The 27349-nt window shown below is 40.5% G+C and overlaps 1 long non-coding RNA gene across 1 annotated transcript; it reads left to right on the top strand.

Moving 5' to 3' along the window:
• The first annotated feature begins 191 nt into the window (after positions 1-191).
• LOC147829374 (uncharacterized) lies at positions 192-27349 on the top strand. The gene is made up of 4 exons (XR_015449198.1): positions 192-817; positions 13438-13576; positions 24377-24672; positions 25293-27349. It is a non-coding gene; the product is annotated as an uncharacterized LOC147829374 (long non-coding RNA).

Genomic DNA, 27349 nt, shown 5'->3' with positions numbered 1-27349 from the left:
GCCGCGTGTGACCATGTAAGGTAAACAGGAGGCTCATGAAGTCACTGAGGACCAATGGGGAGCTCGGAGCGGGCTCGAGGGCGGGGCCTGGCCCCAGAGGCGGCCACTGATTGGCTCTCTGTGGATCTCCCTGCTGCCATACAAGGCGGCGCGAGGCGAGCTATTTTTAGAGGGCTATATAAAGGTGTTGAGGCGGCCGCGGGGCGGTCGGGGAGCTCGTGCGCCAGGGAGGGCTGGGTGACACTCGCGCCGGCTCCCGGGACGCCTCGGCGGCCGCGCTTCGGCTCGGGCTGCGCGCTGGCCTCGGACCCTCGCTGTGGTGCTGGCGGAGCCCTCGGCTGGGGGAGCCTGCGCCCTGCCGAGGGAGGGGCCTCGCGGACGCGGCCGGTCGGGAGGTGACAGTCCGGAGGGCTGGGTGAGGACGCCTCCTGGAGGAGGCGCGGGGGGGCGTTGTGGAGGAGACACTTCGCCCTCGGCCCCCGGCCGCGAGTCAGAAGGCATGCGGAGGGGGGCGTCTGACGTACCAAAAAATAAACAAAAAGTGAAAGTCCCCAAGCCCCCTCGCAAATCGCCCACGGGCTGCCGGGACAGAGAGACGCGCTGAAGAGGAAGCACCTCAAACTAGCGGAGAACAAAGGGGAGCGCGCGTGCCCGGCCGCCCCGCCCCCGGCGCTCGCTAGGCCCCGCCCCCGTGCGCGCCTCCGACGCCGCGCGCCCGCGCCTTCCCAGTGACCCTTCACCCAGGTCAGCGTACAGTTTGACGGCCTCCTGGAGTAGATTGAATTCGGACCCACCCTTGGGGGTCCGATAAAAAGAGGTACCTCCAGGGAACCTGGGGCTCGGGCTGGGCCTGGCAGCTTGCTAGGAGTCTTTTTAAAGTGAGGCTCGCCATGTGGCTCCAGGCGAGGAGAGAGAAGGTCCCCCATTGTTTTTTGGAGCTGGGATGGAGACACAGGTTCTGTCATCTCTCAGATGTAAACTTCCCTGCACGTTGCACGTTTAGATGGACCGATTGTTTGCTTGACCTTAAATGGTTACTGTGGTTCAAGCTTCTCCAGAATGTGCTCGGAGCTGAACTACTTTTGGAAACATTGCAGAATTCAGTACTTGGAGATGAGAAACTTCCTTGTGCCTTTAATGGAAGAAACACATCTGGCCTACATCACCCTCCCCCCCTTTTCCTCCCTTTGACTCTGTGGTACTCCTTGTCACGATATTTGAAAGATTCTGTTTTCTAGAACAAGCACGACTTGAAATTCAGTATTGGCCAGGGGAAATTAAACAGGAATTAACGGGATTAAGGAAAAGCTGCCTTATTTATCTGTTAGTGTGGAATTGTGTTGGTCAAATTTCCAGCATTCTTTGTATAATTGGTGCACTTACTACAATGTAGATGCATAGACTATGCAAGAATGCCGTCACTTACTAACCACACAACTTTGAGCAAATTGCTGGGTCAAAACCTCTGCCTTGCTGAGAAACAGGAATACTTTCTGGTCTGAAGAGTCAGCATTTGCAACTCAGCACTAGGAAGTGATTACTAAATGTTAGCTATCATTGGCTCTTGACTTGAGCTAAGTAAACTAGATAATACCTGAATTAATAGGGAAACATAACAGAGCCTTGGAGAGGGAGGGCAGGTAGACATCCCTTTGCTATAAAATCTTATATTCTCCACACTTCCCCTATCCTACTTGGTTGTGGGAGAGGGTCAGCAGGAAGCTATGGAGATACAGAGATGCACTAGGGTAGGGATGGTGGAGGAACATTTGGCTGCTGGGGTGATAAGAGAGAGCTCTGCATGCTATAGGTTGGCCACTACCCTAGGGCTAAAAGATATGTTCACAGGTAATAGGGAAAGGAAAACAACTTCAATACAGAAGGCAAAAGGCGAGGCAAGATGAAAGTACTCAAAGCCTGAGACAGAAGGGAATTTAAATTTTTTTTGCGTTACACTGTTAAACAATTTTTGAATAAAATATACCAATTAACTTGTGACCTTGAAGATTTTATAAGTAATGGTCACCATTTATTAAGTACTTACAATGTACTATATGCACACAAATGTTTTATATGCGAGACAACCGCATTTTCATTATTCTGAACTTTATGGATGAAGATACCCAAGCTTAGAAGTATTATGTATGTCAGTCAGGGTCACATAACCAGGAATATCCAGGCAAGAGTTCAAGTCCAGGAGGATCTGACTGCTACAATTGTGCTCCTACACTGTGCTTTCCATGATGAGAGATTGAGTTTCCTGACTTTCAGTCAAAGTGTGTTTATAAAAATTGTTTGTTTGGGGTTGGGAGGGTGCCACTGAAGCTTTCCTCACATATAAAAACCAAAATTTTACAAAGTAAGTTCTGCAAATCTCATGAACTTTTTTCAAAGCATTATGAAATATTCCAGAATTCAAGAGCTATGCAACAAGGTGTTCCAAAAGGCACATTTTCAATATTCATCATATTTAGCTACTTTTTGTATCCTAGATATCCTAGGCTTACATTGCAAAGTACATGCACGGTACCCAAGCACACAAAATAATGAACAAAGCAAGATCAGGAGGAAGGTTTGGCAGCCAAGCAAGCCAAAAATGAACTGGCCCGGCACAGGAGTGTGTGCCTGTAATCCCAGCTACTTGGGAGGCAGAGGCAGGGGGTGCATAATTTTAAAGTCAACCTGGGCAACTTTGCAAGACCCTCTCTCAAAATAAAAAATAAAGAGGGTTGGGTGTATTGTCCAATGGTAGAGCACTCCTAAATTCAATCCCCAGCACCACAAATAAACTGCCCTGATATGATAACCACATATTGAATCCCTTCTTGGTACTTAGCATTTTACTGGTAATATTCACATCGGAACTTCACTCATCGTTGTACGAGAGGTAGCTGGTTCTTTTTTTTTACAGGTGAAGATGCTAAAGTTCAGTGAAGGCATGTAGTGTGTTCATTTCCATAGGTCTATCAAGTGGCAGAAGCAGATCAAAGTATATGTCTGCTTCCAGGTAGACTCCAGAATCTGTCGTGGAAATTGCCTTGGGAGATGCTGCTGATATTTCTAATATTATACCCCTTTGGAAGTAATCCTTTAGGGTAACCCAAGAGTAAATAAGGTTGCCCCTCAAGAACTCAGATATGAGACATTTTAAGAATAAAATAATAAAAATTTAATATCTAAATAGGTACAATCAAGGCATCAGATTTTACCACCAGAGAAGTTTTGCTTCATTAGGAAAGAAAGGCCTAATTATCCCAGTGTGATTAGTATTGGTAAAGACTCCTCAAAGGAAACCCACTTAAAACAGGGACCAAATTTTAGAGTAATTAGGAAAAACATGTTTGCTTATAACCTTATGTCAAACTAGAACTCACTGTTATTAAACCATTTTTTCTATATTGTATTGAACAAAATTTATGTTTTAAGTATAACTGTGCTAATTGCAGAATGAATAAGTAATAAGTCAAGAAAATTACCAGTTGCTTAATTTTGCCTACAAAATGTGAAGTACCTCTCAGTGCTCAGAACATCATACTTGAAAGTATGATGCCTTAGCCTATTGGGTATTTTGAGTTGAAGGAGACTGACCTTGGCCTGTTGAATATTTTGAGCTGAAAGAGATTGAGAGAGCCACAGAAGCAAAATCTCTCTGATCTTCCCCTGCCCCTGACTCTCTTTTGTTCCCCTGAAATGGGTCATAGAAACTAGAATTCCTCTTCTCCAAAATGAGCCATAGAAACTAAGAAGGTCACTCTCTGAACTCCCACATTCTCCCCTGAAAACTCTCATATGGCAGGTTTCCTACCCATACCCAGGAATCAAGAAGAATCTGAGCAAACAGGCCAGTTTACTATCATGAAATCATAGCCCCTTAGGCCAGTCATACTTGTCCATGCTTCATTTCACCTAAGCATAGGAGCACATAGTTTTCCCTGGATCTTTGGGTCTTCATTTCTGAAGGCTCTCCCTGTCATTGAAAGCTGTGTTTAAATGAATTTGCTATGCTTTTCTTTTGTTACTATGCTTTTTGTTACAGGAGTCTCAGCTGTGAGGCTTGTGAAGAGTGAGGAAGATACTTTTTATCCCTTCCATACCTTAAACATGCTTTACTTCATATTGGACTTTTACAGCATAATCAAAAGGAGGGCCATGCAAAAATGTTAGAGAACTTCATCATTTTTCCCAAGTGTCTCAAGTCTTTGATATTTTAGGGATTCTTTTCTGAAGCAACAATATGGCCATCTTCTCTGTTGATCTAGCCTTCCCTGTAGTTTATATCTTTACTACACATTTGTTCGTAGCTTCACAGGCCTCATGTTGACATTGACGTGACAAAAGCTTATACCTTTTCAAGATTTGCAACTCCACTCTGGAACAGCATGGAATCTGTTTGTATTGTTCAGTGTCTGTCGCCCAGGGAAGAAGAAAAGACTAACATTTAGAAAAGACACTTGAGCAGGTATGGTGACCCAAACCTGTAACCCAAATTGAGGTTAAGGCCCCAGGGTTCCAGCCCAGCATGGGCAATTTAGTGATTAGTAAGGCTCCATCTCAAAATAAAAAATATAAAGGGCTGGGAATGTAGCTCAGTGCAAAGGTCCTGGGTTCAATTTCCAGTAAAGTGAGGAAGGAAGAGGGAGGGGAGGGGGAGAAAGAGAGAGAGAGGTAGTTTCCTAACTTTTGCTTCCCCTCACAATCTCACTGCAGTAGAGAGAAGTGTGAATTTAGGGAGCATGATTTTGTTGTATTATAGAAAACAGTGTCAGAGAGGTGGAGATGGGGAAACAGAGCTGCCAGAGGAGACACAGTTTGAATTTGAAGGAAGGTTTATGTGCCGCTTGCAAGTAGCTTCATGATCAAGAAAAAAAATTTAAAGATGGCAGCTTCATTAGGCCTCTCATGTCCTGAGTAAAGTATTTCTAGAGAATAAACATCTCCCTTTGTTTTCATTCTGTGCTTACTTTCTGCTTATAACTTGGATTCCTTCTTATTCTGCCTGCAGGGAAAAGATTTGCTGGTTACAATCACAGAATCCTGTGTCACCACTAATTGCTTTTGTCACTTAATACAAAGATGTTTTAGTTATTTGTGTGTTCCTTGTGAGTTTAGTTAGAATGGGTTTGACTCCCTGAGTCTGTTTAATTTTGAGATACTGACATGTTGAGGTTTCTGGATGGGATGAACTTTAAAAACTTTAAAACTTTAAAGCATGATGAACTTTAAAAATTTTTAGTCTTGGTAAATTAACCAAGAACTCTTGGCAAGTAGTCTGTGGATCTCATCCAGGAAACATCAATCTTGCCATAATTTTTAAAAATTCTGTGGGTATGTTATATTTAATAAAACACTTATTTTCAATAAAATGGTGAAGCCAACCGTAAAAGTTGAGTCTTGCTTTGTAGTGAATCATACAAAATAGGTAAAAGGAGGACTGGGTGCACGTTGATGCTGGGCATGTGGCTTGAGAGACAGTTTGCTTTCCTCCCTAACTCGAGTATCTACTGCTTAACAAAAATTCACTTACCATAAAGACAAAGTAAGGAATTCAAGAATTAAGCCAAAGTCCACTATCAAGGATGTCCTGTCCAGACATTACAGTGTTGGACATTGCATGCCTTTATGACCTGTGTAACATGATCTCTATGGAGATAAATATCCTTAGTCATTTTTCTAGCTTGAGATACCAGCACTTAGAAGCGTCAGTATCCTCTAATAAAGAACAAAATCGTCAATGAATCTCAATCAGCCATTCAATATATATTAGGCAAAACAGTCATCTGACATATATTATGCAAAGCAAGTAAGACAAGACTAACATGGTAAACTCGGATTACCAATACTGGATGGTAGTACTACATCTCAGAAGTTAGAGAAAGGCAGTGTCTACTCCAACCTTCATCAGATCCTCTGCCTCCTGGTGTAGCAGTCCCTCTGGGAGATGTTCACCTTCTCCAATAATGGGGACACCCCACTTGGCCCAGGCCTAATCCTCTGTGACTGAGCCTGATTGACTGATTTTCCCTATCTAAGGACAGCATCACGAGCTATTAAGAGGTTATTGGACATATATTCTGGGAACAGGACTATTTTTTAAATAATAAAAGAATGATTTTTGCCATGCAGTGATAGAAATGTAAAGACAGATGTAAACTCACTGAGAAATTAAATTGCTGTGTTTTAGGGATTATTGTCCTTTTCACTATGTAAGGCCCAGTGTATAAAACTTATTGTTTCATCCTGAGCATTTTTAAAAATTAAGTCTGAGCATTTTTTGTTGTGACATGTTGAGTACAATAGTGTCATTATTAATATATTAAATATCACTGTCAGTCCTTTATCAGAATATTATCATTTTTCTTTGCAATGTGCCATTTCCAAAGGATTTGGTAAGCAGTTAATGGGAGTTAACAGCAAAATGCATCTCAGATTTTGTAAAGGAAATCTATGGGAGAATAAGATTGATTTGATAGAAAGTCTCTGCTGCAAACTTTGCTGACAATGGCCATTCCTTTAAGTGAGGGATACCTATTTCACAAGTGGCCAGTGATGTTTTTATGTATATGATAGATCTGGGTAATTTGGGAGATTAATAATCTCAGCAGCAGTTTTTTGCTGACTGGTCACTCATTTGCATTCCACTGAACTTTTTTTTTACCAGAAGCATGCTTATTTGAGTGATTAGAAAAGTTAGCTGAGTCATAATTTTTGATACTGGTTACTGCTCTTCTCAGGAGTAAGCTAGGCAAATGCCATCTTCCGCTGGTGCCATCTAAGTGGGTGAAGTAATGGGGCTCACGATTTTCTCCTAACTCTCTTCTCCTCCTAGTACTTTGCAATGCACAAAGGTTGTTCTAAGCAAATGTGGCTAAGGTTTATACACGGTCAATCCATTTGGGCTTCTCTCACACTCATGGGTGCTATGCTTTTGGGGAAGGTATGATGATCCAGTTTGGTAAAGGGCAAAGGGCAATACCACTCAAAGAGGGTCATTCGCTCTATCCAGTTATCCAAGAAATTCTATACAGCTCACCTGATGCCACAAATTAATTACCCTTCTCTCTTCTGCAACACTGATTCTACATGTTTGAGGAATGCTCATGCTAGGCCCTATTGTTTTGTTCTTTCTACATATTCATGTGCATTATTGCCCTGTTGAGTTTATAAATTCCTGAAAATCATTTATCTGATCACCCTACAAAAAAATCTAATATCTTCCATGAAACATAGAAATTATTAATTTTTTAAAGGATTCATTAAATTTTTTTTATTTTTATTTTTTGGTACCAGGATAGAACGCAGAACCTTGCACTTGTGAGGCAGGCGTGGTGCCACTGAGCTAAATCCCCAGCCCTCATTAAATATTTTTACAAAATATTTTTAAAACATTTCTAAATAAAATTACCTTTTATATAGTAGTATTTGGACACTGCATTGCACTGGCTTCTGTCAAGTTGTCATTTCCTAAACAAGAGGAAATGATATCACATCAAATGAAGTCAAATGTGCTTTCTAAGGCTTCTAGCAAAATCTCTATATAGTTGGTCCTCTGAATCCATGGGTCCTGCATCCATGGATGAGAAATACCCCTCCCAAAATCCCATATGTACTGAATGTGCAGACATTTTTTTTACTGTTATTCTCAAAATGGTACAATATAACAACTATTTACATTGTATTAGATATATAAATAACCTAGAGATGATTTGAAGTCTACTGGAGGATATGCATTGGTTATATGCAAATACTATGCCATTTTATATGACAGACTTGAGTATCTAATGATTTTAGTATACTCTGGGAGTCCTGGGACCAATCCACCCAAGAATACTGAGGGATGACTATAATTAAAATTGCCAGAATCTAGACAAAGTATGAGAGATGCAGTGTCAACTCATTTTCAGATTGATTTAGATATATATATACTTTTTAAAATAAGGTTTTTCTCAGGTGTGTCAGCTTTTCATCACTGTGATGACACACTTGAGAAAGGCAACTTAATGGAGGACTGGTTTATTTTGGTTTACAGGTTCAGGGGTTTCAGTTCATAGTCACTTGGCCCCAACCCTTTGGACACGTGGGAGAGGATGTCTGTTCATCTCATGGTGGCCAGAAAGGGGCGGGGGGGGGGGACCAAGTACAAATATCCCCTTCAAGGACACACCTCCAGTAATCTCACCACTGTACCTTCTATAGGCCCCTTCTCCTACAGGTTCCACAGCCTCCCAGTAGTGCCACAGTCTGGAGACAAAGCCTCAAGGGTGGGGTATTTGAGATAAATCCCTTAGGAAGACTTGACCATTGAGGGACATTTGACAGCTGAACCATAACACCAGCCTATCAATAAACAGTCACACTTATATCTGTTACCTTTTTTTTTTTTTTTTTGTACCGGGGATCGAACTCGGGTCCTTGGGCTTGAGCAGCAGGCAGCAAAACCACTGAGCTAAGTCCCCAGCCCTGTTACCTTTTAAGAGAGACTACAATCTTGAAGATCATTGAATTTCAAAGTGGTGTAATAATGGAACTTTCTGGGAAATAATACAGCATCAGCAAAAGGAAAGCTGGAGAGGAATTTATTCACTACCAGTTTCTTTCCCATTGTGTGGGGATAAATGCGTCCTAATACTACATGACCTTTAAAGATCACTTAGAGTAGAAGAGATCTACTTTAGTAGCTTTCAAATGAGTGTTTGGCAACCTTGAATTTCCTCTTTGTGATTTGTCTTTACCATAGCAACCTTCTGGTCTGTGATTTCATCTTCTGGGAAGATTGACTTATCTAAAGTTGCCCTTGGTAAACACATGATGTCAATTTTTATTTTTTTCCCACTTGCTTATTATTTCTTCTACTTTCATAGAGGAAGTATGAATAAATACAATAAAACACAGAAACTATAACACAAAACATTATTAGTATTAAATAAAAGAAGCCATATACAAAAGGATAAAAGAAAGAGAAATATAACAAGTATCCATTATCATTCTAGCTATGTCTCTCATTAAACACTAATCAAGCTAGTTGTTATTGAAAAATTAGTTCCTTGTAAATTTGCTCTTGAATCAATGTCCCTAGATCACAAAAAACAAATCTCATCTCTGTGAATTTAATCATTTGGTTTTTAATCTGGGAAAAACCAAGTGTTATGGCTGTGTCTAGATGTCCTCCAAAGCCTCATGTGGACATAGGTGGTGCTTTTCAGAGATGGTTGGGTCTAGGGTGTGTGATGCTGGGATTAAGGGTGCATGATGACTAAATTAATCTACTGACTGGTTTGGCATAGTTTTGGGTGTGGATAATGGGAAGGCCCACCCTGGGTGTGCGTAGCATCACCCAAAGAGAGGATAGCCTGGAAGGGATAACGGGGAAAGGCAGGTTGCTGCTTCTGCTGCTTCTTTTTCACTGCTTTGCTGCTTTGCTACCTTCTTCCTGCCAAGAACTGTTCTCCTCTGCAATTCCCCTCTGCCATGCCACCCTGCCTTGGAGCCAGCCAAGTATGGACTGAAACCATTACAAATCATGAACTGAAATAGACGTTTCCTCTTTTAACTTTGGGTGTCCGGTATTTTGTCTCAGCAACGAGAAAAATAACTAAGACACCAAGCTACATGTTTTTCAGTTCTGGTGCGCCTACCACTCAGATGTTTTCACTCAAAGCCCTGCACTTTCATTTGTTTAACAGTTATTGACAAGCTCCTCTGTCAAGCATTGGGCTGGCGACTGGTGCTATAAGGATGAATGAGATATGATTCTTGCTGTTCTGGAATTGACATGTCAACTGAAGAGAGACTTAAATAATAATGAGAGTAATATAGCAGAATAGATTATTGGGGCAGACTCTGTAAAAAAAATGAAATGCTACAAAAATGTACAAGAACATAAGCACTGATGAGCTGACAAGATAATCAGGAATTGTTGAGCTAAAATCAAAATGAAAGTGAAATTCAACATGACTTTTGATAGTCAGCATTGTCAAAATTCCCCATTCCCAAGACTGACTGTTAGAGCATTGTATTAGTCACTTGTTTGTAGCTGGGACAAAATACTGGACATACACAACTTAAGGGAGGAGAGGTTAATTTGGGGTCAGGATTTCAGAGGGTTCGCACCATGGCCCGCTGGCTCCAGGGCATGGTGGAGGAAAGTGGCTCAACTCATGACAGCCAGGAAGCAGTCGGAGCAAGAACCAGAGCTTGTATTATGCCCTCAAAGACAGGTCCCAGGGAGCCACATCCTCAAACCACCCCTGACCTCCAAGCACATTCATCTGTGAATTCATTAATGGACTGGTCCACTAATGAGTCTAGCGATGATCTAACACTTTTCAAAAGCCTCACCTCTGAACATAAGAGATTTGTGCAGGACATTTTAGATCTAAACCATAACAAGCTTTATTTAACACCACCTATCATTGGGTAAGAGTGTTTCTGGGAAAGTAATCATCAGTAATCAAAATAAGGTCAGCTGGTGTTGGAAAAACACTCTCCCTGAGAACACATAGAGAATCTGGACAAGGGCTGGGGATTTAGATCAGTGGTGCCGCCGCCTGCCTCGCAAGCACAAGGTTCTGAGTTAGATCCCCGGTACCAAAAAAAAAAAAAAGAAAATCTGGACAAAATATGGAGATACATGATAAAGGTTTTGAAAAAGTAACACTCAGCCTGAATTCACCAAGCCCAGGTCTAGAAAAGAAAGGAAGCCTAGAGAGGTGAGCTCAGTAATCAGCATGGTTTTATCTAACCAAATAACTAAGGGAAGGATGGTGATGAGAAGCTGAGTAGGAAACAGAGCTGAAAGGGTGAGAAGATCAGCAACTGGAAAAGGCTGGAGGCATAAATATTGGGGTTCAGAACCTGACAAGTGGTTAGGGTAGGAGAGGAGCAGACAGGGAAACAGTTTACCCCTTACAAGGAAGTCTGACTTTGACATAGCTCAGTCACTGATCAGAATAAGGCTCTTGGCAATTTATTTCTAAGACTGAGATGAAGTCTCCCTGCCCAGTAACTTCCCTTTGGGCAAGGTTTTGTCTTCTGTAGTGCTCTACCCTTTAATTATATCTTTTTCCTCTTTCATCAATCAACCCATAAAAACTATAATGGCAGCTATCAATCCTTTATGATAACTCTAAGTCTTCTCTTTTTGAACAGGCGTCACCAGCTCTTCCAAATAATCCTTTTAAAAATGGATATTTAACCACTAAAAAGTCGTGGTTCGTTTAGATATGCTCACTTTTCAGTATCAGTGGTGAGGAATACCAACCACAATTATTCTATGTATGGTTCAACCAGTTTAGGGGCAGAATCAACATTATGGTTCGTATCTGGATGCTCCCGTCCCCAAGCCTCATGTACTCAAAGTTGGGACTTTTGGAAGATGATTGTATTATCCCAGTGGTACAGCTCACTTGCTGTTAGGTAGGGTCTGATCAGAAAAGATAGGTCACTGAGGGATGTGGCCTGGAAGGTATATCTTCCTCACTGGCCTCTTCCTTGGCTCTCTGCCTACCCATCATTGCTCCAGGGCATGAGCAGCTTTCCTCCACCCAGGCTCTTCCAGCCTGCCTTCCTACCTTGAAGCCAGCTGACCATGGACTGAACCATGAGCCTATTAAACTTCTCCTCCTTTAAATTATGTGTCAGTTATTATGTCTCAGTGATGAAGAAAGTGACTAAGATAATTGGAGTATATTTTCCTTTGTTTCCTGCCCTATATTTCTATTAAGGCAATATAAATCTAATTTTTTATAGGTGCATCTCATAGTTAACATAAACTTAAAATAGACTAAAACCTTTAAGTCATTTTTGCTGCTGTAAACACAACCTCTCTTATTCTTTATGTGTTATTTTGCCCCAAGATAGAACTTTTTATATGTTTTTATTACATTTCATCTTTTAATGTTTGGCTTAAATTTCCTTTTGTCAAAGTCTTTTTAGGCTTTTGATTTTATAGTCTTAACACATTGACCCTCCTTCTAAACTCCATGTTAGCTAGGCCTGCAAAATGGATACAACTAATAGTTATAGTTCATATATATGGAGCTTGTCTTAGTAATTTTCCTTGTAGCTGGGACAAAATACTCAGCACCCAAAGTTAAAGGAGGAGAGGTTTATTTCAGCTCACAGTCTATAGAGGTTTCAGTCTATAGTCAGCTCGCTCTAAGGTAGGGTGGCATGGCAGAGGGGCATGGCAAGGGAGAAACAATCCATAGTGTGTCGGGCAGAAGTCAACAAGCAGCAAGCAACCAGCCTGCCCTTCCCTTTTGTCCCATCCAGGCCACCAGGCTTTCGGGTGGTGCTACCCAGAACTATGCTAATTCCAATCAGTGGACTAATTTAATATCACACAGCCTTAATCCCAGATTCACACACCCTAGATCCAGCCAGCTCTGAAAAGCCCCTTCCTTATGAGCACATGAGGCTTTGGGAGGACATCTAGATACAAGCCATAACAAAGTTCGCCTTGTGGCCAGCACCGCTCTAAGTGATTTACATCAGACACTTTAATTCAGGCCCACAACAACACTTTGAATTGGCTAATAATCATATACCATTATACATACAAACTGAGGCACCAAGAGGTTAAGTAACCAACTTTGGGCCACACAGCTTCTATGTAAAGAGCCAAGTGAGCTGAATCCAAAGCCTGCACGCTTAGCCACTTCCCTGTGTTTTGCTGTATTAGATTTCTGAGGACCATGCATACAGACAACACTGGAATGATGAACACTTTCAAAGACTGCCATCCAAGTTGAGTTCTATCAAAGTCCCTTTAGGAGAACCCACAAATAGTTTCCAATGAACTGATCTGTTCTGCATTCAACATATCATCGTCTTGTCCACAAAGACATGGTGAAAAGTTTCACTGGCCATGTTGCTTAGCTACAGTGTTGCTACAGTCCCTGTGCCTCTGGCTATGTCATTTCTCAAACAGGGTCTATGCTGGCCTGACTCCAACTTTAACCACAGCTGCTGGTCCTCAAGATTGTGGCCTCCCTTTCTGAGTCTGTATATGCCAACCGTTTCATAATTAAATCTAGGATTTTGTGAAGAAATGATATTAAGAACTAAAATATAGTCTTGACCCAGGAGGGGCTTTAGTACTCATGGTCCTCTAGAAAACAGGATCTCAGGCCCATCTCCCGGCTACCCCTTGCTTTGCTTTTTAATAATTTTTAAATAGAGTCGCTCACTCTGTTCTAATGCCTTCCAGAGTACTCTACACTATTTGTTTATAGTTGTCCTAGGGTACATGTCTCTGTCCAACTTTTCCACATTCTTTTGGAAGCTGAGATTATTGGACATACCCCCAAGACACTCAGGGATGAATCTTTAGACTCAGCGTTTTCATCTTCAGGAGGATCATTCCCCAGTATGTTGTGAGAATTTCCATTTTGAAAACTTCCTCTCTTACTTAAGGCCACTTTCCTTTCACTAATGTAGATTTTGCTGTTCCAAGTGTGGTCCTCGGCTCAGGAGCATTGATAACCACCCAGAGCTTGTGAGAAATACAGAACGGCAGCCCCATCTGCTGAACTACAGACTCGAGGAATTGCAGTAAGCATTTCAACAAAATCCCCAGGTAATTGTGTGCGCATTAAAATTAGAGAAATGCTGTTACAAGCCCAGGGCTCCTAATCCATCTTTTCCTGTAACATGGAGTAAATGGCTTCCGGAAGCCCAGGGCCAACTGCATCTGGCAGCATCCACCTGCATGACTCTTGATTCCTCTGAGACAAGGGAGTTGTTTTCCATGCTTTTATTCTCACATCAACAAATGGTGCTTTCTTGTTGGTAAGAATTAGGGGCAGAGGAACTGCTTCTTTCCATTGGCTCAAACTGCCAAGTCAAATTTAGTCCAACTCTCATTCTGTATAGGAACCCGAAATATCCCCTTTTTACATATGAACACACTATCACACTTTCAAAGCAGTGGTAGTATCTGCTACTTTACTTGGTCCTCACAACAGCATTAAAATTCTAAGAGCATAGATTGTTAATCCCATTTGTCAGATAAGAAAACTGAGGCTTAGAAATTAATATAATGTGTGCAACATGCAATGGCAGTTAGTGGCAAAGTGAGTGCTAGTATCTATACCCATATATTCTTTGCACTGTGCAAATTTATCTCCAAAATGTTATTTCAATTCTCTGTTCAGTATTGGAGGGCATGCTAACAATCCCATGTTCACTTATCAGGCACAAACACTGGAATATGTTCAGCCAGATACATACTTGCCCAGCCTTTCTTGTAGTTAGGGTTGGCCAGGGCCACAGTTCTGGCCAGTAAGACAGAAATGGAAGTCTGGAATTTATTGGTTTACTAGCATTTCTATGAAAAGTATCATAAACTGAATAGCTTAAACAACCGGTGTGCATTATCTCAGTTTTTGAGACTGGTACACTGAAGTCAAGGTGTTTGTAAGATTGTTTCCTACTGGGGCCTGAGGGACACATCTGTTCCAGGCCTCACACCTTGCCTCATGGATGGCCACCTCCTGGTCACAAGACATGCTCCCAGTATACCTGTCTCTGCATACAAATTTTCTTTTGTGTAAGGATACCAGGTGTATCAGTTAGGGTACCCACTAATGACCCCATTTTAACTTGATGACTGCTGATTATCTGCAAACAGTTCACATTCTAAGATCCTGGAGGTGAGGACTCCCCCATATCTTTTTGTTTGGAGACACAATTCAACCCATAACCTGGGGGTGGGGAACATGGATTTCTGGGGAAGCTTTTGGTTTCCCCTGGAGAGGGAATGGCCATGGGGTGCCTTCCTGCCACCATTCCTCCTCCTTTTTACTCCAATAGTTGAACTTCCCAGCCATATTGCAATTATGAGGAAAAGACCACGAGGACTAAGGATTTCAACCAACCACAAGAATAACTGACTCTGGATATCTTGTTACATGAGAAAAATAAACTCATATGCTAAAAGTCATTGTCATTAAGGTTTCTATTACCTGTAGCCAAACATTTTCCTAATATGTTACCATTTTCAAATTGCCTTTGTATGATTTTATCAAATAATGCCATTCACCAGAATAAAAGGGTCCGTTATTATCAGGCTGTGTTCACAAAAGACTTAGATTTGTTGAGTGAATTGAATATTAAAAGCACGTATGTCTACAGACATCCTGAAAACAATGTCTAAGAAAAGTATCTGTTTTGGAGACTGTCCACCAACTGCTGTCCCTTTTGTTGCTAGTTTTTGAAGGTGATGGGTGTCTTCTAGCCCCTAATGTGGTTCTTGAAAAGGCAATAAAAAAAAGCCATTTGCTATTTCTAGTGTCTTTACTAAGACTGGTGTGAGAGAGAATGAGGTCATGACTTGTCACCCTCAACAGTGGAAATTTTAGCAAGTCCCTCCATGCACTTTGAGGACTAAACATGAGATCATCTCTGCTGTTAAACTTTATAGTCTTAGAAGCACTGCTGTTCCCATTCACATGCCAGGGCCTGTAATGATCTCTTCTGAAGTTCTTTGGGAAGTTGAAAAGTCTGGCAACACTGGCTGATGTATCTGTAGATATTGAGTAGGAGAGGAACACTGAACAGAGAGCAAGCAAGATACTCCACCAATGAGCCAGGCAGGACATTGGAGATGGATAGGTCAGGAACTGGAGGTGGGCAGGAGGTCCCTGATGTATAAACTCAAAGGTGGTTGTGAAAGCACAGACTGGCAGGTCACAAGGCTGAGGGCCACCTAAGTGTCTGCCCTGGGTGCTTCTCTTGCCCCTATCTGTTCCTGGTCCTGCCTCCGAAGAGGAATAATTTCTGCAGGCCACTGTCAGCCCTTGGCATTTGCCCCAGTTGCTATGTCTGCTTTTTGGTTCTAATCTAGATGTTTTCATTAATTTTAGCCGACCAGCTATACTTTTAACCATAATCCTAAATAAGAGCACATTCACAGAAAAAAAGATTTCCTCCCCTCATACCCACGCATTTAATTTTTTACAATGATAACTCTAATTGAGTACCTAGGTTTGAGGCACTGTACTCAAATTGGATAGGTATGTTTCAGATGTAGTATGTAAAATTCACCAAAATATTCTGGTATTCAGGCATTCACTGTCCAAGACTTTATAAGCCCAAGACTCCTCAGGGACGAAGGTAACGTCTAACCTAAATCTGTCTTACTCCAAGCTAACATAAGTCTAACATAAGTCTGTCCCATTCCAGATCTGCTATCCCTCCTGCCTCCAAAATCTCTGCTTTCCAGTAAAAGATAATAGGAAGTAGGGAGATACATTGTTCCCAAAGGGAAGGGGATCAAGAGATGAAGGAAGGCGAGAGTGAGGAAAGGGATAAAAAATGAAATAAATGAATGGGATGTGTTAGGTACATGTATCAACCCCACACAAGGAATGTAAACATTATCCATTGCAAACACGTACAGAAAAACATGAAGAGAACCACGGGATGGGGAAATGGTGAAGGAGAGAAGAGAAAGAAGGTGAAAAAAAGAATTAAGATGTGTTAGGTACATGTACCAACTTCCAACAATGAATATTATCATTATGCACTATACACATGTACTAATAAACTAAAAAGAAAAGAAAAATTGTCTGCTTTCTAAGGTTTTTTGTATTAATTCCCTCGATCACTATACATTTTACCTTCTATCTCTTGCAGATTTTTTTATTTTTGAATAAAAGACATTGTTGTTTGCTTTTATGGTTTCTTTCTCTTTCTCACTCAAAAAAAAAATCATTGAGTTTAAGAGTAGATCAGAACGTCAAGTTGTCTCAAAATATTCTTGAAAGCCATTTTCTGACAGAAATGTCTAGAGGGCAGAGCTAAATGGGGCCACCAGGTAAGAAAGCAGGCCAACCCCGCTCACTTAGGAGGGGTGAGGAGGAAGAAAATGGAAAGGAAAAATCTTATTAGGTTTTGTAGGTCAGGGAAATCCTTTCTAGCCTGGATTTTTAAACCTTCTGAATTTTAATTGAAAGTATTTCTCCAGGGTATTTACTTTAACATGACTGTGCACTCACAAGAAAATAGTCCTTATCCATATTAGAAAAATTTTACAAATTCCAGGAAGACAAGGTTGCATTAGAGGGAAGAATTTGATGATGTACCCTTTCTGCTTCGGACAGTGACCATGAATTTCCTGGTCATTGCAAAACAAAAACGGCCAGTCTTCTATTAAGTACTTCTGTTGGGAAAAACAGGATGCTTAAGGGTATGATACATGACTCCCTGTTCCCACCTAGAAATCTTCATTAATTCTCCAAAGAAATGAACAATATTCCTTTCAAGATTTATGACCATCCACACCAGAAAATGTCCCCAAATTGGACAGTAAAAAATTGGTTTTAATGTATCTGGGGGTTATTGTTAGAAATGGATGAACATTAATGAAAAAAACTTGAAGTCACCCGCATTTCCAGTTTTGGCTTCAAATGCAAAATATTGCTTGTTCTTTTTACAGTACACACACACACACACACACACACACACACACACACCCCAAAATATAGAAATTCTCAATTGTTCTATTGCAGCAAGTACAAAATCAAGTGCCAAGTGTTACCACCCACCTTTTTAAAATTCACGTGTACATCTTTGCCCAAACTAGAAGTTACTCTATTCTTTCTGCACATAGTCTTATTAATACAACCTCAACTGCCATTATTAATAATATTGAGGATTATAATAATATGCTGGTTTAAATTGTGGTTTTTGTCCTTCCAGCACTCCCTCTCTCTCTCTCTCTCTCCCTCTCCATATATATATATGTATTATATATACTTGTTCCATATCTCCTCATCTTTTCTGTGTTTCTATATGAATGTGTTACTTATCATTTATTACTGACAAATGTAAAAAATCAGGGCACTGGAAAGCAAGATAAGGCAAGGTCACATAGTCCTGAAAAAACTGACCTTTTAACCCACTCCCTGTATTAGAATTCATTATCTCTCTTGGAAGACAGAAAATGGAGTGTGGTGACCCATAAGAAGGAATTTTCAGTTGAAGGAGTGATTCAGCATTGGATCATGTTTCCAAATTAGGGATCTTTCTCTCCTAATGCCTGCAAACATTGTACAGAAGGCTGGGTATTTTGGATGGTTTCAGAGTTGCCCCACCTGAGCCAAGGCATTTATTAAACAACCTTTTAAGGACTGGGCAGAAATGTTTTGATGCTCTGACTAAGTGGCCATGCCTTGACTGCTTCCCCCACCTCTTACTCACATTTTCCCAGCCCTCATCCTAAGGAGAGTTGCTTTAGCTCCTCCTGGGAAGCTTACTTTCCTGCAGCATTCAGAGGTCACCTCCACTTCACTCCAGTGACCCTGCTTGGCACTCTGCTCCTGCTGCGGTACCTTACATGGGACCCCAAGCTAGAAGCAGGTCTCTGCACCAAGGAAGGATGCAGAGCATGTCCCTTGTGCAGCCATCTAAGCTGAACCACTGTCCAGGTTACAGGCATCCCTTCTCTCTGAAGAGCCACTTCCCTCTCAGGTTCTTTTCAGCAAGTCTCCCAGAGATCTTTGCAGGCACGGGAGGCTCAGAGACAGCAGTATATAGTCATAGCTGTGGTCTCAGCATTTAGAAGACTGGGTGATTCAGCCCAGTGTGCATGAGAAGTGGACTGAGGTAAAGAGGGGAGGGAAACCATTCACTCTGTGCAACCTGTGAGATGCTCATCTCCCACCTTATTCATGACAGGAAGTAACACTAATTGACGTAATATTCAGCCAATCTGGATTCTAATTCTAGGTTACACACTTTTTGCCTCTAGTTTTTACATTTGAGCCTAATAACTTTTTTTCTTGGTAATGATTATGCCTCAAGAATACATTCCTATGTAATATTTTATTGAACAGTTACTGCCTTTTGGTCGGTCACTTAGTACCTGAGTTGACTGCTTTGATTACTCTGAGACCTCTCTCCTCTAGTTCAAAGCCTGTATGCTTCAGGATGGAGTTGATCTGCTGCAGCTCCAGGTGTGAGGTGTGGGAACTAAGCCTGTCTTGTCCCAGCTCATATTTCCTGCATGATGTGGTTAACTCCAGGGTGGGCCGTCAGTCAGAGCAAATCTCAGGACTTTCCTAAAAGCTACGTGAAGAGGCTTGCTCTGGTCCACTGACCTGGTGCTGGATGTTGTCACACTAGGAACCTAAAGCCACAGAGCCATGCCACACAGAGCCTAAGGATGAAGTAGCGCACAGAAAGCAACAAAACAGAACCAGGAAATGGATCCGTGGCCTTGTTGAGGACCAAATCGCACTGTCCTAAAGCTGTCCCTCTTGCTGTACTTTTCAGTAATAAAATCCTTTTCTTTAGGGGCCAGGGGTTTACCTCAGTGGTTTCACCATCTGCTGTGCAAGCGCAAGGACCCGAATTCGATCCCCGGTACCAAAAAAAATCCTTTCTTAGGTCAAGCCAGTTTGAGTTGGATCCTCTGCCACAGTTTTACTAAAAAGTCTTCCAATGTATATGCTGTCTCATTTTCTTCTTACTACTTATATTTGCATAAAAACTGGATGAGCTAATACACCACATTGTGAATACCAAAAAGATCATACATGTAAGGGAAGTTTCAAGAGTACAAACAGACATATGAATGATCGTTGGCATTCTGCCATAAAGGTAAGCATCTCTTGCTATTTTTTTTTCCTCATGATATTTTAATCTGATTCCTATAACAAAATTGCACAAACTGACATACAAAAAAAAAAGGCATAGCTGGGCCGGGGATTTAGCTCAGTGGCACTGTGCCTGCCTTGCAAGTGCAAGGTCCTGAGTTCTATCCCCGGTACCAAAAAAAAAAAAAAAAAAAAGCCATAGCTGACTGAAGTATATTTGGCTGCAATTTTGTTTCATCCTTTTTGGAATTTAGTTCAGGAAAACTTAATGCCAAGTGAACAAGCCTTTTGTCCTAAGCTCCCACTATTCTCTAACACCCACCACCACCTCCTGTCAACAAGTTCCACCAAATACTTTAAAAATATCTCTGTAGTCCGTTCATTCCTCACTGCTGTTTTAACCCATGTTTTCAGCATTTCTTGCATAAACTGCAAGAAACTTGAATTGCGATATTGGCAGTTGAGGGAGTAAATGCAGGTATATCAGATTTTATTGGACTATTGGTTATATATTTGCTTCATAACAAATTCCCCCCAAACCTAGTAGCCCAAAAACTATAGAAATGAATTATTCCATAGCTTGTGTGAGCTCGGGTTGCACAGTGGCTTAGCTAGGTGATTCTGGCTCAGGATCGCTCTTGACTGAGGTTGCAAAGATGGTGGCCAAGGCTGAGCTTTGACCCAGTCTGGAGGCTGCAGACTTGCTTCCAGACTGGCTCCCTCACATGCCTTGCAAGTTAGGTTGTTGGCGGGAGGCACCTCTCATGCCACACAGTCTGCTCCATAGCACTACTGAGTGTTTCATGACAGAGCAGCAGGCTTCCTCTAGAGCAGTGATAGAACCTTTTAGAGATGGCTGCCCAAACTGCAGCCCAAAATCCAGCTATTTATCACAAAGTGCCAACACTACAAGTGAACCTAAATACTGAGGTGTTAGTTTAGAAAAACAACTCATATAGTAATATCTTTTGTCTTAAAAGGAAAACAACCTGTGTGTCATACGTTAGTCACCACTGTCCTAGACCAAATGATGAAAGAGTGCAAGAAAGGAGACACAATGTCTCTTAGGACCAAACCTTAGAAGAAATGCACCATCCTAAGCTCCTCTGTATTACTCTAAACATCCCTAGCTAGTATGGTAAAGGCACCCAAAGGCATAAATACTAGGAATCATGAAAGCTCATCTTGGACCTGGCTACCTCAATTGGAAACAATGAAAACTTTAGTTTGGGAATTCCAAATTCAGTTTTGAACATAAAGAACTTAAATATTGTCACAGTAGAGATGGATGATAAAGGGGTGGATTTAAAAATTGTGGCTCAGAAGAAAAATATACTTTGGAAATAATCAGCAAAAGGATGGCAGCTGAAGGTATGGAGTGAGGAATGTGATCACCCAGGAAGAGTGAGGAGGACATGAAGGACTGAGTCATCAACATCAAAGGATGGGTGGAAGAAGAAGCTACACAGAAGACTAGATCAACTAGAGAGGTGGAAGGAAAAACAAGATGAAGCAACTCCCGTGAAACCAACAGGGGTTCAAGAAGAAACATCCCTAAGTTCCCAGTGAACTCTGGAATTCTTAGATCCCAGTTGAAGGCTACAATGACAGTAGGTTTTTCTCAGGGACTGCTACAATTGAAATATAATAGGTGTAGTGGTTAGGGTGGAATTTCAACTTGAATGGCTTTGGTATTCATCCCAGTAATTGGTGGAGCACACTTCTGGATGTGTCTAGGTGGGTCATGGAAGAGTGGCTTTGGGGTTTATATCTGGTCCTTCAACTCTTCCTTTCTGGCACTTTTACCCTGCTCTGTCTCCCAGTTGCTATGAATTAAGCAGCTTGGTTGCACGATGCCTTCTGCTGTGATGCCTCTGACTTGGAGCCAGCTAATCATGGACTAAAATCATGAATGAGCAAATTAAAGTTCTTCTCCTTTAACTTGTGGGTATTGGGAATTGTGTCTCAGCGACAAGAATGCTGTCTAAAATTTAAAAAATAGGTCCTTGGAAGTGGATATCTACTGGATTTGTATCATTGTCTTTGTAAACAAAAAATGATAATTTTTTTTGGCAGAGGGGATGGATTTTAATTCTTGTTTGTTTGTTTCACTCCTCAAATTAAATTTTTTCCCTCTGTGTGTTCTGTCTATACATTGCTTCCAATTCTTTCATGGACATTAAAAGATCAGATTATTATCTGGGACATCAATCTTGGTTAGCAACCTAGCATATTCTCTTCCTTTCTTTTGAGGCAGTAATCAATCATCCCATTATGTGCTCTGATCTAAAGAGTTCCAAGATCTCTAGACCATCTCTGTGGTCTATGATATCTTGGGATATAATTGTTTGAAATAATTCTATCAGAATCACTGTTCTTAGTTGGTTAGCTGATACTTTGGTGATCTATAATTGTGAGAATAAAGCTTTAGGAAGTATCCCTTTAATAGAAATATGAAAGTCACGATTACATTTAATTTTTTGTTTTGTTTGTTTCTTGCCTTTGAAAGCCTTCGGGTTGGATCTGTGTGGCTTAGAGATTTGTTTTGTTTAGGACTATTTTAGTAGATCTATGGTCTATTTATCCTGCACCTGACCAAATATGTTTGCTCTGACCCATTTCCTAGACAGCTGTTTTCTGTTTACTTTCCAGAGAGAAAGTGCTTGGTCAGCCAAGGAAAATACTGCAAATGTTAGCAAGAGACTCTCGTGTGACAGCTTAGTAAACCACTTGTATTCTGACCCTTTTCTCTGAAGAGTTCAAGTTCAAGTCCCTTCAGGTGGGATTAAATCAGGAAGAAAATAAACAAAATTTATGTTAATACATAAATCAAATTCTTCCCCATGCAAATAAAACCTCCAAATGGGATTAAAATTAGCACTGCTGAATATCTTATCATAATAATTGACAGTACTAATGTCCCCAATTTTCTTTCCTCTCCTTCCTTCATTACTGAAAAGACACAGGAAGCATTTCATTCATTTCTGGAATATTGCCATCTCTAACATGGAAAGCAACAAACTCTCTTTAACAGCTATAGAATAAAGCATTTCACAATAGTGTACAAAGAGGCTAGGTCACAGAAAGCTACTGTAGCTTGGCTGGAATACTGTTTGCCTGGCCATGCAGCCATTACCTTGTTGAATGCCACTCTTTAGAGGTTGAATTTACCCTCTCACCACCACCACCCCATTAAGATATTGAAGCTCCAGTCCCTCAGAATATGACTGTATTTGGAGAAAGAATCTTTAAGGAAGTAATTAAATTAAAATAGAGTACCTTCTAGTTCAATATGACTTGTCACCTTGTAAGAAGAGGAGAGTGAGACACAGACAGACCTAGAGGGAAGACACATGGAGAAGACCATCATCTACAAAGCAAGGAGAGACCACACAGGAAACCAACCCTGACAATGCATTAAACTTAGACTTCAGCTTCCAGAACTGTTAGAAAATCAATTTTTGTGTCTAGGCCACCAATCAGTGGTGCTTTGCTATGGTAGCAATAGCAAAATAATACAGTCCAGTGTTGGGCTCAGTTGTCTGGATTTATTGAGGCAATCGGGTCTCTGAATCCTGGAAATCCAAGATGCATCAGGCAGCTCTTTCCAGTTCTGCCTGCCTCAGCAAATCAGCCTTCTACTCCTGAGGCTCACCTCAAGCCACTCTTGAATTTAGTTATTTTTAAACCCTTGTCTATAACATATTGTAATCTAAATTAGTCCCAACAGTAAGTAACTAGAGAGCAATCTTTCTTAAAGTGCATGCACATACATATGCAAACATACATTCTGTGTTAATAACTAATAAATATTTTAATAAGTGTTCTAATGGCCAACAAGAGGCAAATTCTTAGAAAGCAATGTATTCTTGTAAACAAGCTACATGGGAGAAATTCAGAGTCCATCTATGTTATTCCCTTTCAGTCATATATTAAGACATGAGGATTTAATATGAATCTGTTGGGTTTATGAAAAGCCTCTCTCAGACTTTTTTTTTTTTGCTCCTTAATTTAATTCAGAATATGTATTTGGGAGAATTCCCACAAATATGAACTAAACACAGGAAATGGAGACCATTAACATAGGAACAAAAATAAGTGCAACAGAATGACTTTTTAATTTGAATTACATTACCCCAGTTAATGCACAATGTTTCTGAGATTTTTGCTCTTGGGACAGCAGTGTTCTCTCTGGACCTCCTGATTTCTCTGAGAGGGAGGCAGCACAGAGAGAAGGAGAAGGAGCTTCAGTTTACAAATAGAAAAGTAGATACACAAAGAAAGTCCCCAACTGGTTCCACATCTACCATTTGGTGCAGGATCCTGTCTTGACTGGGCACGTCTACCTTTAAGGAAATTTTAAGCAGGTACTCTCAAAGTACATCTTTTTATTCAATTCTTTGCAAAAGACATACTTGTGCTACTACACTAATATAGTATGTACATTATAAAGCACACACCAAAAATAGAGCTTTTCTAAGAATGGGTTTAAAATTCATTTTCTTCTCCTAGATTACCTTGTGTTTCCCATGTGCATGCTCTGCTTGGGAAACCACTGAATTATCAAATAGGGTGTGGGAGTGGGGTGCAGATCCTCGGGCTCCCTTGAATACCTCTCTTAGTTTTAAAAGGGAAGTAATTTGTTTATGTGCAAAAGAGCAGATGATGTGCACTGAATATACCCAACTTTCTAGAAACTCCCTGATAATAACACACGAAGTACAAACCTACAACCTTTTTCTTTTTCTTTTGGCAATCCCTATGCCCATGTGTCTTAGGTACTTTCTCATCACTGGGACAAAATACCCAGCACCCACAACTTAATGGAGGAAAGGTTTATTTTGGCTCATGGTTCAGTCCACTGTTGGCTGGCTCCAAGGCAGGAGCAGGATGGCAGAAGGGCCTGGCAGAGGAAAAGCTGCCCAACTCATGGCAGCCAAGAAGCTGAGAGAGAAGGGCAGAGCCAAGGATAAGAACACAGCCTTCCAGGCCACTCTTCCCGTGATGAGTCTCCAACCAGGCCCTACCTCCCACCAGCAAATCCAGCTTCTGAACTCAATGGATGAATCCACTGGTGAGTATAGCACCCCGTGATCCAATTACCTTCCATACACATGAGAATGGGGGGTGGCATTTTAGATCTAAACAACCAGAACACCATGCTAGCAGTGCTCCAAAATCTCAGGTCTCATTGAGCTTATACTCCAAGGTATGGTCATATATGGCACTTCACATCACAACAGAAGACATGGAGGATGAGTTCAGTATCAATTTTTTTTTGTCTCTGTTCCTCCTTATAAAGAGTCATAAATATATGGGACAAACTAGGGCAAAGGTCTTGGAACAAGTATTTGTTTTCTTCACCTTCAGTACATTTTTTGGATTAGATTTGAGTTAAATTAAAACCAAGTTGTTTAAAATAGGAAGTTTGATTTTATCCAGTACAGCATAATAAAAACATTTCTATTTACCTGCTCTCTCTTAAAGTAATTTTACCTAAGCAATCAATGATTAAGATTTCTATGTTGTGGGATTTAATATAGTTTGTGTTTGCTTGTTTTGTTGTTACTCCTTTTACATATCTAAATTGCTTAAAGTATCTTTGCTATATATATTACAATTTTCCTTTTAAAAAATCAGACATGCACATCTAAATGAATGAATAAATAAATCTCAAAATTTGTTTTCTTCCAGTGTTGAAGGGAAACTTTTCAGATTAGAGCAAAGCAGAAGATAATTGTTTGGGGGCCAACTGCATGTTATCCTTGTGGAGATGAGAGCATGGTCAGATTTGGGGCACCTGCCTGCACCACCCCCGTGGAGACTGGATACACACCCTCATTCTCTCTTTTCCTGTCTTTATGAGTAGCCCCTCTGCAAGATAACTGCCTAGACTTGCAAGACTGCCTTGGCCTTAAAACCAATTATTTTCTTTATATTTAGCCAAATGATTCATAGAAGCTCCAAATTGTGGAAACTTGGGGTTTTTTAAGGTTGATGAGATCACCTAACAATCCAGACCCTTCTCTTTCTAGTTGAGGAGGTCACACCCCAGAGATGAAGTACCTTGCTCAAGGTCACCAGCCTGTTTGAAACAGAGCCTGCTGCATTATAACCATGTCCTTCAGAATTCAAGGTTAACAACAAGTGACCATGTAGATCTAAGACTGAGCACATTTCTGGTTCTCATTTCCTTTGTCTTGGTTTATAACTTCTCTTTATAGCTTTATTATTATTCCAGTATTGATGAGGAATCCCAACCAGTTATGGTGGGAAGCAACTATTGTTACCATAAAGGACAGAACAGCTCTCCTAACTCCTGATCCAGACCTCTTTCCTGTGTCAAAAGGGCTGCAGGCTCATTATCCTTTCCCTGTCACTGACAATACCTGCTGGGTCTGTGGAACCCTGAACTCACAGTGTAAGCAGCACACTGCAGATACTCATACACTTTCTAAATGCAAATTCCTTGAAAATGATTTTTTAATGTTTTTCAGGTAAAATAGAGGAAGTGTGTGCATCTACTTAATAACTTTTTAATTATTATGAACAAAATTATCAGCAATGAGAATAGAAATCTTTGTTAGAAACCATTATAATGTGAAATCTGGAAAATTGTAAAATAAGTGTTTATTTGGGGGAGAGAGAAATTATTGCACAGCCATTTTGTATTCAGTGTCTCAGAGTCATAAGCTAAAAAACACATATTTGTGAAGAATGTTTTGAAACAATATCAGCAGTAAATATAGTAGTGTTTCTTAGAAGGTGAGAGATACTCTTTGGGAATGATGTACTTGATCTCTTAATGTACTACTTTCCATGAAAATATTCTGTCATAGCAGAAAAGTCATAAGAATCAACTTTGACCACAAAATCAACCAAAATCCTTACAACAAAAGTGTCTACATAACAGCTGAGTGGTTGAGGGGAAAAAAAGCACTGACTTTTTCTGAGCCTGAAGAAGTAACTAATAGCTATAATACGAAAAGGAATAGTAGATTGAGCTTTAGGGTGCAATAGGACATTAGATTAACAAGTACTTTTAAAATTCAGTTATAATTCACTAAATTGTCTCATACTAGATGATTGCTCATGATTTTTGTCAATAATCTTTTACAAGTGAAATCATAAGAAAGAGAAAGCCCATTACATTAATATTTCATGCAGTTATGTTTTCATGATCTCTCCGTTTCCACTCTTTGTTTGAAAAAACCATAACTAAGGTGGTAGATAGTGCATATTCTATAAAACATTCTCATCCTGATAGGAAATACTGGTCATTCTTGCAACCATCTGCCTTTAACTTACTGCCCTTAAGTCAAAGCTGTCAATCATTGTTGAAACAAGACAGGGTGAATTTGATGTGATGCATACACACAACCCTCAAATGCAAGTTTGGGGCTATGAAACTTTCTGTTTGAGATAGGGCTTAAAACTCATACAAAGGGAACCAGATGTGAAGAAAGGCAGAATTCCAAAGCAAAACTCTTTAACATAATAAATGTATCAGGGAGTAGTTTATTGCCCATTTTATTTTCAATATTAATACGGAGAAGTAACCCTCATCATTTGAAAAAAAAACCCAAATATATAAATGTGTATCGATTTCATCTCAATAACAAGATCAATCTTAAAAATAATAAAGTTGTGATCCCAAAATTAAAGATTTTCAGTTCTGTTTGTGTTAACAATAATAATAGAACCTCAAGGTATACCAATGAAGAATTAGCTTATTTTAAAGCAATTATGTG

Source organism: Heterocephalus glaber, unplaced genomic scaffold, assembly GCF_053883595.1.
Source record: "Heterocephalus glaber isolate CG9 unplaced genomic scaffold, H.glaber_assembly_v1.0 deba00000621, whole genome shotgun sequence".
Classification (NCBI taxonomy): domain Eukaryota; kingdom Metazoa; phylum Chordata; class Mammalia; order Rodentia; family Bathyergidae; genus Heterocephalus; species Heterocephalus glaber.
The sequence above is the reverse complement of the archived record's forward strand: the minus strand, read 5'-3'. Positions and strand labels throughout refer to the sequence as shown.